This window comes from Aquarana catesbeiana, linkage group LG01 (genome assembly GCF_042186555.1).
Source record: "Aquarana catesbeiana isolate 2022-GZ linkage group LG01, ASM4218655v1, whole genome shotgun sequence".
NCBI lineage: Eukaryota > Metazoa > Chordata > Amphibia > Anura > Ranidae > Aquarana > Aquarana catesbeiana.
Genome location: NC_133324.1, coordinates 795,330,151 through 795,349,942, shown reverse-complemented (window position 1 = coordinate 795,349,942; position 19,792 = coordinate 795,330,151). Strand labels below are relative to the sequence as shown.

The 19,792-nt window shown below is 43.1% G+C and overlaps 2 protein-coding genes across 4 annotated transcripts in view; one reads left to right on the top strand and one right to left on the bottom strand.

The window, feature by feature from the left end:
* PRIMPOL (primase and DNA directed polymerase) overlaps window positions 1-4,543 on the bottom strand; it is a 65,576-nt gene extending 61,033 nt beyond the window's left edge. Inside the window, exon 1 of one of the 2 annotated variants that reach the window (XM_073607130.1) lies at window positions 4,340-4,543. The gene's annotated coding sequence lies outside the window, so the exon portion shown is untranslated. The other variant, XM_073607138.1, reaches the window with a different exon arrangement.
* Window positions 4,500-19,792, top strand: part of LOC141113836 (caspase-3-like) — a 47,508-nt gene continuing 32,215 nt past the window's right edge. Inside the window, exon 1 of one of the 2 annotated variants that reach the window (XM_073607155.1) lies at window positions 4,500-4,650. The gene's annotated coding sequence lies outside the window, so the exon portion shown is untranslated. Of the gene's footprint in view, window positions 4,651-5,108; window positions 5,131-19,792 lie in introns of those variants that run through there. The other variant, XM_073607160.1, reaches the window with a different exon arrangement.

Here is a 19,792-nt window from a genome sequence, read left to right as displayed (position 1 = left end):
AAAAACCTCCAAAAACGCTCAAAAGCAACATGCATAGGTGTGAATCGAGCCTTAGTGCAGAGCATATACCTGTGATGATTGCACACAGCATTTAGGCAAACTGCTGCAAGCTGCCCACAGAGAAATCCCAATATTAAGAGTACTGACTGTTGATTGAATTTCTCCACTGAAATGATGCCACCACCGCTCCGCAGCGCACATGCGCTGGGCCCCTGGGCAGGAGAAACAAATTGAAACAAAAAAAACACTGGGATCCAAACCCACATGCATAAGGACCAATATGGACACTGTCCTGGAAGATTCCTGAAGTACCATTACCAGTAAGTCTAACTGAGGTTTTCCCTCTTCATCTTCCAAGACAGCTTACTTGAGAGGATAAACAAGGATTCCATACCCCAGGGAAGGACCACAGCCAGTAGAACTTTCCTACCAAAGGAGAGATCCTGGCTGGAGAGTATCTGGACTTGACAGTGCTTGACAAATGCATGTGAAGAAGACCAAACTGCCTCCTCAGCCCATGATGTGGCTAATGACCTTGTAGAGTAAGCTCTAACCTGCATTGGGGCACCTGACCCAAATATCTGTATGTCCAGAGAATCATGTCTCTAATCCATCTGGCAATGGAACTCTCGAACGCTTCTGAACCCTTCCTAGATCTGCTAAAAAGAAAATGTTATGTCACCTCCAAGTAGTGGAGCCAACATCTCCTGACATCAAGAAAACTAAATTTTTCTTCCTCTTTATTCTTAATAGAATTGTAAAAGCTTGGCAAAACTACTTCTTGGTATCTGTGAAATTCTATAGAAACCTTAGGTAAGTATAAGGGATCCAGTTTAATGAAAACCCAATCTTCTAGGATCGGCAAAAAGGGGTCTTTGCAGGTCAAAAATCCTTCTACCTGAAGTGACATCTAATAAAAAAAGGTAATGTTGAGTGTCACCAATTTCAAACTAGCCTTCCCCAAGGGCTCAAAGGGTTCCCTAGTTAGTGCATTGAGAACTAGAGATAGATCCCAGGGAGGCACCTTTTCAGTTGTTCTTGGGGTACACCTGACCCTGGCTACCAGAAACCTCTTTATCAAAAGGGGAGAGCATTCTGGAGAAAGCAGTGAAGCCACACACAGGCACACCAGGTCTAGGCATCAGAAGGTGTTCTAACAACCACAGCCACCAGTACCAGGGGAAACGTAACAAACCTTGCGTAGTGTACTATACATTTTTGGAATTTTGCTTTTCAATTGTTGTTTTTACTTGTTTGTTTCACCATTTATGCACATTGTTTTCACTCAGTTGTTAGTTATTATCACTGGTATTTAATTATTTTTATGGTTTCGTTTCACAACAGAGTATGATTTTGCATTTGCACTTTATAATGGAGCGCGGTTTGTAATTAATTAGTTAATTATTATCTCTCAAGTGAGCTGTCCTGGGAGATGACGAGGGAAAAGGTGCGTAAATGCACCTTAGTAAAGAAAATAAATTTAAATAAATGAAAAAGGATTTTAAAAATGCGCTGAAAACATGTAAATGCACCGAAAACACACATGCAGTGCGCGCAAAGATTGTGGTGTAAGGTCCCGTTCACACTTTGCGAATCTGAAATCTGATTCCAGACTGTGCTAAAATCGCAGCAAAACATGCAACGTAAATAGCACCCCAAACGTGACAAAAGTCACATCGAAAAAACATGTGACGTTGCACACCTGAAAAGTTGCAGCAGCTTCTTTGGCACATTTGTTGCACATAAGGCGCACATTTACGTAAATGGGCTGCCCTATGTACAACACGTGGAAACACACTAAAATCGAGCAACAAAAGTGAGCGGTAACATGCAAAGTGTGAAAGGGGCCTTAAAGTCATTGCAAACAAAGATGAAACAAATCACCCTACATAGGTTGTATTTGTTTACCTGCAGCCTCTCTTCTCTACATCCATTTAAAGTGCTGGATTTTAATGCTTGTTACACTCTGCAGAGCTCAGTGAGGAGAGCTCTGACAGCTGATTGGAGGGAAGAGACACACGCCTTCACACAGCACACTGGAACAGGCTGTCAATCTGCTGAAGGTCCCTCCTCTGTCACCATTTTTCTTTTGGTGTCAGGAGAAATTGTCAGAAGTAATTCATGCCGATAGCAGAGGAATGAAGCAGAAGACAGAAATGACAGTGCACTTATTTGAGACAAGTACACATTATAGAGGGATATGCTTTGGTCATATTTCATGTCCGAGATTTACATACATTGTAATGAGCCCTCACACAGACTCCGCAGCCACATATTACCCTGACAGAATCATGTAAAGAGTCCATGTCTATGCAGCTTTCACCCTGTGTTGTGTAGTACTGTGCAGGCCAGTGCAGGTGCAAGCAAAAGGCAGGTCAGGCAGCTGCCTAGGGTGACAGGGTAGGGGGCAGGGCGGCAAAATTCATATCCCCACTCACTGGGGATTCAGATTTTTTAAATACCTGTCCCTCCAGTAGGCAAACTAAAATTCCCACCTTACGCCCCATAGAAAAGAGGGCGCAGCATGGAAGCTTTAGTTAGCCTGCAAAGTGAGCAGGGTGAGGAGCATGCATGCCTCTCCCGGAGGGGGTATTCCCTCTACTGTAGCCCAACACCGGGCTCTCCGCTCTGTCTGCACTCCACTGTCTCCGTCCTGTCCTCAGGTAAGGGGGGGGGGGGCGTGTGTGTACAGGGACTGATCACATGTCACTGATCTACTGAGAGGATACTGGACTGCTCAGGAGAGCACCTGTCTATATACTACCCTAACCTGTCCATATACTACACTAACCTGTCCATATACTATCCTAGCCCATCTATTTACTACACTAACCTGTCCATATACTGCCCTGGCCAGTCCATATACTGCCCTGGCCAGTCCATATACTACCCTGGCCAGTCCATATACTACCCTGGCCAGTCCATATACTACCCTGGCCAGTCCATATACTACCCTGGTCCGTCTATATACTACCCTAGCCCATCTATATACTACACTAACCTGTCCATATACTACCCTGGCCTGTCCATATACTACCCTGGCCTGTCCATATACTACCCTGGCCTGTCCATATACTACCCTAGCTCGTCCATATACTACACTAACCTGTCTATATACTACCCTAACCCATCCATATACTACCCTAGCCCATCTATATACTAAACTAGCCTGTCCATATACTACCCTAGCTAGCCCGTCTATATACAGTGATACCTCGGTTTGCGAGTAACGTGGTATACGGGCATTTCGCAAGACGAGCTATATTTTCTTTTTAAATCCTGACTTGATTTGCAAAAGCGGTCTCGCAATACAAGCAGGACTCAGGCCGCTGGTGTATATATTACCGTATGTGGCCAGAGGTCCGGGGGCGCTGGAGAACTCAGAGACACTCCCAGCCAGGTGGGGCGGATTGTAATGTGCGTCAGAGCACCCGAAAGTGTCAACAGTTCCCGAGTGTCTCCGAGCGTCATCAGCGCCCCCGCACCTTTGGCCACATACAATACTGCATACACCAGCAGCGGTTGTGGAACGAATCATCTGAGTTTCCATTATTTCTTATGGGGAAACTCGCTTTGATATATGAGTGCTTATGATTACAAGCATGCTTCTGGAACAAATTATGCTTGTAATCCAAAGTATTACGGTACTACCCTCGTCTGTCTATATACTACGCTTACTTATCTATATACTACCGTAGCCTGTCTATATACTACCCTAACCTATCTATACCCTACCCTCGCCCGTCTATATACTACTGTAGCCTGTCTATATACTATCCTAGCCCATCTATATACCTGTGGACCACAGCTGGTGTGAGGAAGCGAGCCGTTGTCGCCACTATTTGTCTTCAGGCCGGGTCCAGAGGCGCAAATGCGGGCGCTGCAAAAATCTCCACCCCCATGGTATACATGGGCAGGGCAAAGGGGGTGGAGCCAAGGGGGCGACAAAATGAGGTTTCACCTAGGGCAGTGATGGTGAACCTTGGCACCCCAGATGTTTTGGAACTACATTTCCCATGATGCTCATGCACTCTGCAGTGTATTTGAGCATCATGGGAAATGTAGTTCCAAAACATCTGGGGTGCCAAGGTTCACCATCACTGACCTAGGGTGACAAAAATCCTTGCAGCAGCCCTGGTACAGGCCATGCATGCTCTTTGCCATCCGGTCCCTGTCATTAATTCTACTTCTCACCTGTTTAGTACACTGAAGTCATTGTCTGATCCCCCATCCTGACACTCTGCTCAGCCCATGTAGTCGGCGCTGTTTATTAAGTAAATGAAATGATTCCCCGGCCCACATGCAGTGTTCTCTCTCTCTCTCTCGATATATTTATTACCTGCACACAGGCAGACTTCCTATAGAAGACGTCCCCGGAGACACACCATCACCCCCTCAGATACAGCGCACGGCCCACTCATTGGCGCAGAACACTGCGAGTCATCAGTTGCTTAGCGCGACAACAGCAAGTGAAAGCCGTTGCTGGGCTCCCACCATTCGCCTGGAGCGGCCCGTGTTATTGTTGTTATGTGAACTCCTAGCCAATAGGAAGCGGCCCTGCTGGAAGCCCCCGCCCAGGCTGACTTCACTGCGTGTAACTCGGAGCTAGTGAGACAAAAAGAAGAGATCAGCCAGGAGAACGAGGCGGAGGTGAGCCGGGTGTAATGTCCTAGGCGGAGAGGAGAGGGGGGGAGTAATGCGCTCTATGTGTTCATTATACCGGGGAGAGTGTGTGAGGGGAACACAGCTGTCCGGACATGAGCGGCTAGTCTCCGGGGTTGTGTCTCAGCATTCCAACTATTGCCTAATAAGGCTGCTGGAGGGACCATGAGGCACATTGTGTGACTGGGAAAGGTATGACAGGGGACAGTCATGGTCAGCCTGTAATTAGTCATGAATGTCCTCCTTCCCCTCACACTGTATATCTCCAGGGACAAGGTGTGCTCACCTCTGGGGGAGGGGACTGACCTCTCCATACATCTGAGGACCTCCCAGACCCCATCCTCACCGGAGCGTCGCACTAATACGCCTTTTTTTTTTACACAGCAGCGTGGAGAGCTCATTCACATGAATAGGTTGCCCTATGGGTGACAAATGAAAGCTCTGTCACCTTTTCAGGCGGTGAGTTTGGTGAGTTTCGCACATTTTGGTGAGTTTCTTGGCTGCGTTTGGCGTGCCGTTAACAATTAATGACGCTACAAGCGCGTCACGTGCAGAAATGTGTGTTTCTGAGCACCTTCCTGAAATACACAGGTGTGATCAAGGTCTGCTTTAGGCTCAGTTCACACTGCTGCGACCCCCAAAGTCATGCGACTTTTTTATGATTTGACATCGCAGTGTAAGCTACAGAAAAGTAGTGTAGGAACCCTTTTTTTTTTTTGTTTTGTTTTTTTTTGCGACCTGAATCGCATTAAGACAACACCCATTGAAATGAATGTGTTTTGGATTGTCATTTGTCCTGTCTACAGTTCTCACTGAAAGTAAAAGTGAAGGAAATCCTAAATTCGGGGTTGTCCCCAGAACAGTAATAGAAAGGAAATCTTTCAGTGGGGACACCAGTTCTGGTGGCAACCAGGGATTTCCTCTCACTTTCTGTTTTGGCTATGGGGCAGGAAGTGAAGGAAAATCTCCTTAATGGGATACAGATGTAAAGAAAAATCTGACAGAGGTTATAATGTTTCCCTTACTCTATCCAAACTGAAGGAAAAAATGTTTTTTGTTTTTATTTAAGACCCACATATACAATTGGCTGCATTGCCCAGCCCATAGACAAGACCGTTTGCCCTATGTCCTTTTGAGTTTACACCAATGTGCTGCATTGATGTGTGCTGAGAAAAAAATAGCATATGCTGCATTTTTATGTTGCACTGTAAGGCCTCATGCACACTGGACGTTTTTACAGCTGCTGTTTTTGGCTTCAGACGTTTTTTTTTCTACAGTCAATAAACTCCCCATTAAGTTATCTTAGTTGTCCATGCACACATAGGCTGTTATCAGCAGTTTTTGGCTGGGGCGTTTTTTGGCTGTAGCCTCCCTGACGATATTCCCAAGTGTGGCTCGAGGTTAAATTTCAGCACTATTAGCGGTAACCCCGAGCCACACTCGGGATTACATCTCAGGATCCTGGTGCATGTTACTTACCTTGTCCCCAGGATCCTGCAATGTCCCCCCGCGCTGTCTGTGGGCTCCATTTCCTGCGAGCGTCACAACGCACGGGGGCGGAGCCTGGTGGAAAATTCAAAAAATGTCAAAATCATAACACATACATTACTGTAATCTTACAGATTACAGTACTGTATGAAATCATTTCACTTCCCTTTTGTCCAATGCCCTGCATGCAGTTTTTTATATGATATATACTGTTCTTTCTGCCTTGAAACTTGAGATTGCCCATAGCAACCAAAAAGTGTCCCTTTACGTCAAAAGTGGCTTTAGACAAGCTAGAAAACAGCGATAATAAATTAGAACACTTGCAGAACTGAGCGATAGTGAATCGTGGGGAAATTTATTTTATTACTATTATATTTTTTTTTTTTTTAACTATTTATATTTATTTATTATATTAGAATTTATGATTTTTTTTTTGTTTCAAACTTCCTCATACCCGGGATATCTACTAGACTCTTGGTGTACAGATATAAGTGCGTTATTGCTAAGAATTACAGGCCTACAATATAAAACGCCAAATTTCTATGCAAAATAATTGTACGGCTTTGAGACGCAAAAATCTGAAATAATCATATCGCCAGGGAGGTTAAAAGAACCCCAAAACTAGTGGGTTCTGAGAGGAGTTTTTCAGCTGTAAAAACGCTGATAAACGCTTAAAAACATGGCTCACCAGCGTTTTTTGACATTTTTGAACCATTGAAAAAAAAAACGCTAAATTGGAAAAAACGCTATTGCAAAGACGGTGAAAAACTCACTGCAAAGCTGCTGGCGTTTTTATAATGTTATTTTAACGCCCAGTGTGCATGAGGCCTAATACATTGTATCATAACAGCCTGCAGGACTTAGGCTCGGTTCACACATGGGCGGCACGACTTGCAGGTCGCCTCAGCGAGGCGACCTGCAAACGACTGCCGGGGCGACTTGCGAGACGACTTCTGCATAGAAGTCTATGCAAGTCGCCCCAAGTCGCCCCCAAAGTAATACAGGAACCTTTTTCTAAGTCGGAGCGACTTGCGTCGCTCCGATTAGAACGGTTCCATAGCACAGAACGGGAGGCGACTTGTCAGGCGACTAGGTCGCCTGACAAGTCGCCCCAGTGTGAACCGAGCCTTACAAAGTAAAGAAATTGTCTTTTTGTGACATTTCAGTAAAGTAAAAAAGAAAGAAAAATGTACATAGGGTTTTATGGAGCCGGTTCACACATCTCCGTGGCGGCTGCGGAGCGAATTGCACAGGGGTCCTGTGCGTCTTTGGCTCGGTTTCAGGCAAAAATTTGGACCTGAAATGAAGAACAGAGACACACCCGGACCCCTGATGTGAGCCACATCAGTATTGGGTGTGAACCCAGCCTTAAAGCAGAATGAAACCCTTCGATCCTTTATAACCAAGGAAGCTGCCATGTGCAGTACATATGATCAGTTATGACACCAGTCATTTGATGACTTGACAGTTGGATTAAGAGCTAACATACACTAGTAACATACCTCGACTGTAACGGTTTTGGGAAACCATTAAATTGGTGGGTTTAGTGCACTTTAAAGTGTTGCAGAATTAAAAAAGAAAAAAGAGAATTAATCTGCTAGTTGCCTTGTTCTGCAAAGATCCAAAGCAAGGGCAACAGGACACATAAAATATTAATTCTATTTTAGTTTTTTAGTCCTCTCCCCTTATGCATTTTACAGAAAGCCTTGTATTTTATACACTGAATATGGCATTCTGTGAAGGGATAAGGGGAGAAGACAAGGCATCCCCTTGTCTACTAACAGATCAGTTTGCACAAATTGCACCCCAGTTATATGAATCGATGCGGGTGTGCATGCCTAGTCAACGACACCCCAAAATCAGTTCGCAAAACACAGTGCGATTTGCAGAATCGGATCGCGTGGGTGTGAACAACCCACACAATCCAGTTCTTGTGCGACCAAGAAAAGGGTCCTGCACGTTTTTGGTGCGATTTGAGCCATACAGAATAATGGCTCAAATCGCACTGCTGAAGATTTGCACGTGATTTGAACATGAATGCAGTTCGATTGCTGTTCAAAATCAAGCAGTTCCCCGCACCACATAGTGTGAACTGGGGCTTAAAGTGTATTTCCACCTTTAAAGCCAAATAGGGATAACACAAGTTTTTATTTGTTACATGTTCCCATTATCATAGCATAAATTAAAAAACAAAAAACAAATCGCTGGTTATCTTTTTAAGTGCTTTTTTTTTTTTTTTTTTTTTTTTTAAATTCCTTGCATGCTGTCCTTGCCTTTGTAATGTTTAGGAGGGGGCTGTGAAGTAATGTCTAACATAATTACCTCTGTCTGTGGCTCTTCATTATCTGCTGTAAACCAGATTTGAACACTGTCTGTCCTAACAAAAGGTATGATGTAACAGTGAGGTATAACTTACTCTGTATGGGGACACTATACAAGGTGATCCAGAAATTCTTATGCCTGGTACACACTACAAGTTTTAAAAAAACTGACAGCTCTGGTCGGAGCCGCTATACTAACCATCCAAAATTAGTACAGCAATCTCCCCCACTGAGCTGTTGTGTTCTGACAAGGGACCCCCCCCCCCCCGCCAGAACTCTCCGATCAGTGATCTCTGCAATTGGCTTAGAGCACTGATCAGGGTCGGTCGGCTGCTGGTTTTCCAGCATGCACATCCGACAAAAGCTGGCCAAACAGCCGACTTCTGTCAGACAGACCGACACACACGGGCCGAATGTCAGCCATTTTTTATTGAACCGGCTGATGTCTCCTGACATTCAGAATCAGCCATGACACCTTAGAAATATCTAAAAGTTAAGAATTGTTTTAATTTTTGCAGGTATGCTGTGAATGGGAACAGATAACATAGTGGTGGTGTTTTCTCAAATTTTACTGCAGAAGTGGAAGTACCCTTTCAGCTCCCTATTTGGTATTGACTTTAATAACGTGAGCAGATTTCCATTTGTTATTTCTGCCCAGTAAGGCACGCAGACCAGGCAGTAAAGCTTCTGCATGTTGTCCTCATTTTGTAGGCGTACAGTATGAGAAGATCTGTCTTTACTGGCCGGGCTGTAGCAGGTTTGAACTTTCAGAATCTAGTGACTGTTGGGAGTGTCACATTTGAATCTCATTGTGACACGTTTATAAAGGAGGGCGAAATGACATGTCATCGCTCTTACAGGGTGACAAACAGTAACTGCCTGAGTTGTTGCCTCGTTGTGGGCCTCTCTAATGAGGGTGTCAGATGTCCCAAGTTGTTTGTTCTGGTTTCCGTGCATGGATGGGGTTGTTTGAGGTCTAGGCTGTTATGGAGATGAGAATTGTACTGACGTGTTTATGTTACAGACAAGGATGTATGGTTTTATAAGCACGAAGCCTATACTGAGAGGAGGAAGAAGTGCTGACAAGTGGCTGTGTTTTTCCCACATTTGTCCATATTTTGCTTTATGGAAGTACTTTGCTTTGGTGTTTTTTATTTCTGTCATTACATCCAGCTGAGAAAATACACATAGACTGTGTAGCAATATGTAAAATAGTGTATTGTAAAAAGGCATTTTTGTTTTTTTTTTGCATTATGATTGGAAATATGGTATGACATTAAATATAGTAAATGATCCTTTCAGTTTTGTATTGTTTGTGCTCTCTGAGTCAGCATTTCTGTGCAGTACAGCTGTCTAATACTAGATGAAGCTTGCTTAGGCAGTTAGGGAGAGTGCTGTGTGCTGTATATTGTTTACAAAAGAAATGATTCACATATCTGAAAATGCTTATATGACTTATTTGGTCAAACGGCTGTTGCTGATTCTTTCTGCTGAGAGGCATAGATGCCTTTAGCTACAATAAATATTCCTGGCAAGGAGTTGGAGATGGTGAAATCATAAGAAACAAGCCTGAAGGGATGATGATAAAGTATCGCTAAAGCAATCTAACATTGGAGAGAGTAGTGAATGATTAAAGTGCTACTCCTACATTTTATATTCCTGGGGTGTGTCTGTTGCACCATATATTTATATATACTTACAGTGTATGAAACTTTTTGTACTTATATACTGTGTGCACAATTATTAAGTGAGTATTTTGACCAAATCATAATTTTTATGCATTATGTCCAACTCCAAGATGTATAAACTTGGATGCTTGTTGGATTTAAGCATATCAGGTGATGTGTAATGAGGTAGGGTGTGACCTAAGACCCCTTTCACACTGGGGCGGTTTGCAGGCGGTATTGCGCTAAAAATACCGCCTGCAAACCGCCCCTAAACAGCCTCCGCTGTTTGTTCAGTGTGAAAGCCCGAGGGCTTTCACACTGAAGCGGTGCGCAGGCAGGGCGGTAAAAAAAGACCTGCAAACCGCTTTTTTGGAGTGGTGAAGGAGCGGTGTATTCACCGCTCCTGCCCATTGAAATCAATGGGACAGCGTGGCAATACCGCGGCTATAGCCGCGCTGTACGAGGGATTTTAACCCTTTTTCGGCCGCCAGCGGGGGTTAAAACCGCACCGCTAGCGGCCGAATACAGCTACAAGAACGACGGTACAGCAGCGCTAAAAATAGCGCTGTTGTACCGCCGACGCCCCCACCGCCCCAGTGTGAAAGGGGCCTAAGGAGATCAGCACCCTATTACTAGATTGTAAGCTCTAACAAGCAGGGCCCTCTGATCCCTCCTGTATTGATTTGTATTGTAAGTGTACTATCCTCCCTAATGTTGTAAAGCGCTGCACAAACTGTTGGCGCTATATAAATCCTGTATTATAATAATAATATCAAGGTGTGCATAATTACTAGACAGCTTCTTTTCCTCAGGCAAAATTGGTCAAAAATAGATGTAACTGACTCTGAAAAGTCAAAAATTGTCAAAAGTCTTTCAGAGGGATGCAGCACTCTTGAAATTACTAAAATATTGGGGTGTAAACAGAACCATCAGACGTTTTGTTGCAAATAGTCAACAGGGTCTCAAGATGCGTGTTGAGAAAAAAAGATGCCAATTAACTGCTAAAGATTTGAGAAGAATCAAACGTTCAGATTCCAGAACTGCAACCATACTTTTTTCTTCTTAATGTAAATCTGACCATAGACTGAGTGATTCTCTTTCCTGCAACCACTGACTGAGTTCATGGGGGAATCCCTCCCACGGAGACGGAGCCATTGTGTTCTGGCGGTGGGTGGGAGAGTGGGCAGGGGAAGCCGTCCCCACCAGGATAACACAGTAATAATTGCTAGCAGCTTTAACAGCTACTAGCAATAATTGCATGTAAAATACAGCAGGCTGGTTGTATTTATACATCTGCTTTAGAATACACAATATTTGTAAGAATTGGATGTTATTTGGGTATCCCTAAGTTTAGCTTTGAAATAGACACAAAACATTTTAGTCTTATTTACAGTTGTATCTGTCTCTCTGCTGAACTGGTTAACTTTAGGATATTGATCTCATATCTTCTTGCCACAAAGACAACATTACTAGACCTGCTCTAGCCCTGAGGTTGACATGCATGTGACCTGTGTCACTCAGGCTTTAGCAGCTGATGGTGGTTTCAATGCCCATTGTTCCCAGGGGACCTGATGTTGCAAATTGGCAATTGCAGCTGGTAGCACTGGTGACAACACCACTCAGTGCATGTAAGTATGGCAGGGCCACATATCAACCACTTCCTGTCCGTGCTATGTACAGTATATGGTTCATGGCCATTCTCTAGTTCTGGGAGGGCATCCCTGGGCGGCATCCTGTGTGCACGCTTCCTGTGTGCCCTCTGGGGCATGCATCAAGAAATCACCATGACCACTGTGTGCCTTGGACATCACATATCACAGATTGAAGTAAAGAGCCGATCACATTGGCCTTTTACCACGTAATCGCTGTGTCCAATCACAAGCAATCACAGATGTAATGTAAACCCAACAGGTCTTTGCCTGTAACCGTCTCTCTTCCCTCACACAGAGACGTGTTTGAGGGATAGAGATAGAAATCTGTAAGGGAAGCAGTGAGTACAGTGCTACAGTGCCCTGATCATCAGTGCCAATTAGTGCACCTTATCTGTGCCGCCTCATTAGTGCAGCCTCAACAGCCTTAAGGTAATTGTAAAGCTTTATCTTTATGACAGAAGGATTTTCATCCCTGCATAATTTCAGCTAAGATGTCCTTACTCAGTAATATACCACTGTGGACTTTGCTCAGAAAAACACAACTATCTTAGCATACTTGGCTTGTCTGGGTTTATGCCAGGCTGGCAGTTGCGCTGCACTTAAAAATATCTTTGCCCTGATATCTGATAGGCAGAGCAAATGTACCCAATAACATACTGATGGCATTGCCTGCTTCTCAGTGTGTAACTACAATGTATAAACAGTTCTTGCACGTACACGAATGAGAGGCGGTGATGCTGGCCATGTTTCTGCTTATAGAGGCAGTAATGACTGAATTGCCAGTTAAATTAGTAGTAAAGGCTCAGTGTTTATTACTGTAACCACTTTGCTAACAGAGCTGTTTTTGTACACGTTAAAATGCACATTTTAGTTCAGAATATTAGTTAACCCCCAAAACAGTATACCTTCGGTGGGCTGTAAAGGTAATGAGGCAGCTTTAAAGCCACTTGAATCACTTCAACTTGAAAGCCCATCACCCGCTAAACAAATTTTAAATACAGTGAGTCCCTGCTGGGTGGGGTGTTTTTAAAATCCCAGTCTAGCAGCCAACTTTTTCTAAATGGTGCTAGTAAACAAGTGGTTAATATATTAATCACATTAAGGTTAAAAATGCCTCAGTGCTTGTGCTACCAACCTCTTGTCCCCAAAAACCTACCTGATGTCATTGTCACCACTGCCAGGTTCTCCAGGGACCAACAATGTTTCCCCAAACTTCCTGGTTGCAGAGGGGAGGTGAGGATGAGGGATTGATAGCCTCATACATCTGTCTGTTAGGAGTGGAGATTAGGGAGCAGGGGGTGGCTTACCGAGCACTTTGCATTACAGTGGACGCACACAGCGTCGGATGGGAGAAAGCATGCACTGGTGACATCTTTGTAGTCAGCTAAGCAAATGAGACATCTGTAAATGGGTGGGGTGGGGGGATGAATGGTTCATGTACTGGCCAGGAAGGAAGATTTGTTGTGAAGTTGTATTCCTAGATTTCTTGAACTTAAATTAATGAACTTTGGGTTAGTTGCCTTTTGGTACAAACCTGGTACTTCTAATCAAATTCCACCACTGACTCACAGCCTGCAGTCATGATTGTGGACAGTGCTGTTATTGCATCTTATAAAACCCAATGTACATTGAAATATACGTGCTGAACCTACTGTCGTTTCAGTATCTACAATACAGTACTTTAAATACAGCTGCCAAACTGTTATCTTTTGAGACGTAAGCCTCGTACATACGATCAGATTTTCGTACGACCGTTCGTCTGTTTTTTGTTGCATGCTAGTCTCATGTCGAAAGTGAAGAGGTTACTCACCATGCGAAAATTCTCGTACGACAGAATTCAACTTCAGAAGTGACGTAATGTGTTGAATATTTTGTATGTATTCTTTTGTTTCTGAGCATGAGTAGTCTTGCTCTTATGATTTTTTTTCGGATGAAAACCGTACTGATTAAACGGAAATCGGATGTAGAGTTCACGTACGACAACATTTTTACAGTCTCCACATCCAGCTTTTGTCTGATGAAAAACTGTCAAAAGTACTGTACTAACGATCCGAAAACTGGCAGGTTGTTCGTCGGACCAAATTTTACTTCCGATTTTCGTAACGTGTGTACGGGCCTTTAGGCCCCATGCATGCTGCACATTTTCCTAACCTTTTCTCCTAGCCCAAATGCCTGACACGCCTCAACACATTTGCAAATGTGTTTAAGTGTGTCAGGCATTTGGGCATTCTTTTCATTGGCCAGGATATTAACCCCCTGCACGCTGACATAACACATACAGTGGGGATCGAAAGTTTGGGCACCCCAGGTAAAAATGTGTATTAATGTGCATAACGAAGCCAAGGAAAGATGGAAAAATCTCCAAATGGCATCAAATTACAGATTAGACATTCTTATAATATGTCAAAAAAAGTTAGATTTTATTTCCATCGTTTACACTTTCAAAATTACAGAAAACAAAAAAATGGCATCTGCAAAAGTTTGGGCACCCTGCAGAGTTAATATCTTGTACTGCCCCCTTTGGCAAGTATCACAGCTTGTAAACGCTTTTTCTAGCCAGCCAAGAGTCTTTCAATTCTTGTTTGAGGTATCTTTGCCCATTCTTCCTTACAAAAGTCTTCCAGTTCTTTGAGATTTCTGGGCTGTCTGTCACGTACTGCTCTTTTAAGGTCTATCCATAGATTTTCAATAATGTTGAGGTCAGGAGATTGTAAAGGCCATGGCAAAACCTTCAGTTTTCGCCTCTTGATGTAATCCCCCGTGGATTTTGAGGTGTGTTTAGGATCATTATCCATTTGTAGAAGCCATCCTCTCTTTAACTTCAGCTTTTTCACAGATGGCATCAAGTTACCATCCAAAATTTGCTGAAATTTTATTGAATCCATTTTTCCTTCTACTCGTGAAATGTTCCCTGTGCCACAGGCTGCAATACAACCCCAAAGCATGATTGATCCACCCCCATGCTTAACAGTTGGATAGAGGATCTTTTCCTTAAATTCTGTGCCCTTTCTTCTCCAAACGTACCTTTGCTCATTCTGGCCAAAAAGTTCTATTTTAACCTCATCGGTCCACAGAACTTGTTTCCAAAATGCCTCAAGCTTGTCTATATGTTCATTTGCAAAGTTCAAACGCTGATTTTTGTGGTGAGGACGTAGAAGAGATTTTCTTCTGATAACTCTTCCATGAAGACCATATTTGTACAAGTACCTCTTTATAGTGGAATAGTGTACCACAACTCCAGTGTCTGCCAGATCTTTCTGGAGGGATCGTGCAGTCAAACGTGGGTTTTGAATTGCTTTTCTCACAATCCTGCGAGCTGTTCTGTCTGATATTTTTCTTGGTCTTCCAGATCTTGCTTTAACTTCCACTGTTACTGATGACTGCTATTTCTTAATTACATTCCAAACAGAGGATATTGACATCTGAAAACGCTTTGCTATCTTCTTATAGCCTTCTCCAGCTTTGTGAGAGTCAACTATTTTCAGTTTCAGACAACTGCTTAGAAGAACCCATGGTGCTGATTGTTGGGGCAAGGTCAGATGAGTCTGGCCATTTAAAAGCTTTGAGATTGACATCACCTGGTCTTCCCAGTCGATGATTGAGAACAATCTATGACACTGGCATGTCTCAGCTTTGCAAAGGGGGCAGTGCATGCTATAAATTCTGCAGGGTGCCCAAACTTTTGCAGACGCCATTTTTTTGTTTTCTGTAATTTTGAAAGTGTAAATGATGGAAATAAAATCTAACTTTTTTGACATATTATAAGAATGTCTAATTTGTAATTTGATGCCATTTGGAGATTTTTCCATCTTTCCTTGGCTTCATTATGCACATTAATACACATTTTTACCTGGGGTGCCCAAACTTTCGATCCCCACTGTATATACAGCCTCACTGGACTGGGCTTTTTGCAGTGGGGCCACATATATGCGTATCTGTCTTTGTGCTGGGACCACGCTGCATAGCAAGCTCCCAGCACAGAGACTGGGGTCTCACCGAGATCCCCTGGTCCTGTACTAACAATCGAGACTCTAAACTCCCAATTCCGGGTCACCTGATCACTGTGGTAGCCTCTGACTATCATAGTGATCAGTCACTGCAGCCCGCCCCTGTGTTTCTTTCTTTGTGAATGGGGAGGACATATATATTGCATCTTTCTCTCTCCTAAAGAAAAAAAATATGAATAGAAAAATAAAGAAAAAATACCTAGATCAAAGTTTGATCTAGGTCAGTGCCAGGGTTAGTGTTTGGGTCAAGGTCAGGGTTAGTATATTTTGGACGAGAGCTCTGTTCCGCAGCTTCCACGAGCATGACATCATCACGTTTTTTTACATAATTTTTGTCAAAAACCTGCAGGGGACCCATTTGTTTGTTTATTTTGGAAGTTTGCTACTCGTGTATTTGCAAAGAGAGGTATTTAAAGACACACCCACAAAAGGTTCCTTTTTCTCTGCCATAGGCTAAAAAACTGATGTGCATTAAAGAAATGGAGAGTAAAGCTGGCCCATACATGGGTCACAATACTACATAAAGTTTACTACTTTATGTCAACAGAGGCATATCCTGCATGTTTTTGATAAGATTGAGTCATCAAGAGGCAGAGTCTAGTTAAAGGAAGACCTTCCTGTGATTGTTTACACCTCCACTAATATTGTACAGCCACACAATATGATGGAATAAATAACAAATTGGGCATAAGAAAGTGCTACATTATTCACACTGACAGCTTTTGCACTGTTTTAAGAACAAAGTTGCCTGAGTCTATAGGGTTGATTTACTAAAACTGGGGAGTGCAAAATCTGGTGCAGTTGTGCATGGTAGCCAATCTGCTTCTAACTTCAGCTTGTTTAATTAAGCTTTGACAAACAAAAAACCTGGCAGCTAATTGGTTTCTATGCAGAGCTGTACCCGATTTTGCACTCTCCAGTAAATCAACCCATTTCTGCCTTAATTTGGACTGGTATATGGTTACATGGTAAAGTTTTCAGTATATTGTGATGGTCTCTGTTAATTTAAAACCAGTTCATGTTTTGTGTGGTGTGACAAAACTCTTTAGACAACCCACATTTTGTAATTACTTTCATTGCCGAGTAAAGGTTAAATATGAGCTTAGGCAAACAAATGAAAGCTGATAACTGCAATGACACATGCAGTCAGACTTGTTTTTGTTGTACTCTGCATACTTGTCTTTGTGAAGACTATCTTTAGATACCTGGAGTACAAAGACAACTAGGAGACCTCAGACAAATGTATGCAACTAGCGCTTTCCAGCAGCAAAAGGAAATAAGCTCTCAGCAAACAACCTGGGAGAAAAGATGAAAGAACTTTAGGTAAATGTCATTGTTATATTGCATGCAAGTAATTGCTGCAACCATGTAACATATTAGCCTTTGCTAAACCAGAACACCAGCCCATGGACAGTATTGTTTCTTCTTACTGGACCTTATCATTGCATGTGAAACCGGTATTTAGCTAGTAGTCCCTTTTGGAGTGGGTTACATGTTGACAGCTTGATTCCTCACCGAACTGTCTGTTTATTTGATAAAAGTAAAACTCTAATAGGGTCAGTTTATTATTTTTAAATATTTCTATTCTCTTAATATAACAGTGCATGGCAGAGGATTCACAGAGCACTATGCATTAACTTAAGCACCATTACAGCAGAGTTGCTTGCTTTCAGGCACATTTGTCTGATTGAAACATCAAACTGAGCTGTTCTATTGATGAAACAGGTGTGATAGTGACGAAGAAGGTCCTTTTAGAGCCCATTCACACAGGGACGACTTGTCAGGCGACCTAGTCGCCTGACAAGTCGCCTCCCGTTCTGTGCTATGGAACCGTTCTAAGGGGAGCGACGCAAGTCACTCCGACTTAGAAAAAGGTTCCTGTACGACTTCCCGGGCGACTTGCATAGACTTCTATACAGAAGTCGTTTTGCAAGTCGCCCGGGCAGTCGTTTGCAGGTCGCCTCGCTGAGGCGACCTGCAAGTCGTGTTGCCCCTGTGTGAATGGGGTCTTACGCATTACAGGCATTTCAAATAATTGCCATTTGCTGTGATTGATCATACTTGTGTTTAATTCTGGAGGAGTAGAATATAAAATAAGTCACCGGGTAAAATACACACATACCTGTAAATAGTTTGGTCTTTGTCTCAGATGAGGAAGTTTGAGTTAAAGCATACATTACTTTGGTACTGTATTTCCTGTATGTTACATGGCACAATGTACTCTGTTAACCCCTTCCTGCCACAGCCTCTTGGTCCTTTAAGAGCTTCTAGATGCTGGGAGGTGGAGGAGGGCATTCGGGTCATATGACCACTGTGATTGGATGTCACAGTGGTTACATGATCAGAAAGCTCCCAATGGTAAGTATTCATCGGGAGCTTTCAGGTCCTGTGGTGAATGTGCTGGGAGCACGCAGGGCGTGCGCTCTCAGCACAGAGAAGTACATTTTCTTTTCTGCAACAGAGGTACATTAATGACAGATATAAGAGAAACTAACCACGTCAGCTCCGGAAGGTTAACCCCCCCCCCCCTTCCTGACCAGGCCATTTTTTGCGATATGGCACTGCGTTGCTTTGACTGACAATTGTGCTGTCGTGCAACGCTGTACCCAAATGTATGTCCTTTTTTCTTTTTTTTTTTTTTTTAATTGTGGGAAAAAACACAATTTTTTTTACTTTCTGCTCTTAAACATATTCAATTAAAATCAAATTTATTCATCAATTTAGGCCAATTTGTATTCTGCTAAATAGTCTTAATGAGCATTTATTGATTAGCTTGCACAAACGTTACAGCATCCACAAATTATAGGATACTTTTATTTATGTTGTGTGTGGTGCTGTTTGTTTTTTTTTTTTTTTTTTTACTAGTAAAGGCGGCGATCCACAACTTATAGTGGGACTGCGCTATTGCGGCGTACATATCGGACACCTAACTGACACTTTTTTTGGGGACCAGTGACATTATTACAGTGATCAGTGCTAAAAATATGCACTGTCACTGTACTAATTATTGACACTGACAGGGAAGGGGTTAACATCAGGGTCGATCAAATGGTTAAATGTGTGCCTAGGGAGTGATTACTAACTGTGGGGAGGTGCTTTTACTACTTGAAGACATGGTTCTTTGTTCCTCCTTCACAGGCACACAGGATCCATGTCTTCTGTGCTCACAGAATGGCAGTCTGCCTTGTTTACATAGGCAGACTGTCATTCTGTCAGAGTACCGAATGATCGGCGGGTCCGAGGGACCTGCTGATCAGCTCCCGCTGTGATCATGGGCTCGGGCCCTAAACCCAGAAGTGCAGAATCACACACGTGTGTGTGTGTGTGTGTGTTACATACATACACACACACACACACACACACACACACACACTATATATTATGTGTGGTTCTGCACAGAGCAGCCGCCTTGTAGCAGTAAAGTGATCCTTTCATTTGCTCACAAAAGACAAATAAAAGGATCATTCTACACCCACTATACAACTTCCACACCCAGCAACATATCATTACTGTTCCCTCAGTCCCTAGCCCCTTCACTCAGCCACTGGGAGCAAAGGAAAAACTTCTAGGTGTTTGGAGCAAGTGACTCCCTCCTTCTCTACCATGAGACAGCTTGGTACCATCACAAAAGAGGGTAGGAGAAGGAGTTCCCAGCCCTGTGTAAGCTCTTGATAAATCAGATTTAGATCTGACACATTTTTCTGCCCATTCCCAGTAGTGTAGAGAGTAGAATCGGTGCAGTTGGTGACTTCTCACTGTATTGCAGCTTCTTCATTGACCATTTAGGGTGCAGAAGAAAAGTTGACATCACTATATTCCTTTACTCTAACAAAGAAAACAATCTTTTCTGGCTGGGATGTGTTAGTACAAGAATGATGTTGGATGAAAAGACCTGGCTTGGAATTCTTGTGTTTTTATGGTAAAAACTTAAAAACCATATATTTATTTCCACGTTGTTTTTAACCAGCAAGTACCATGGGATATGCAGTCCTTTG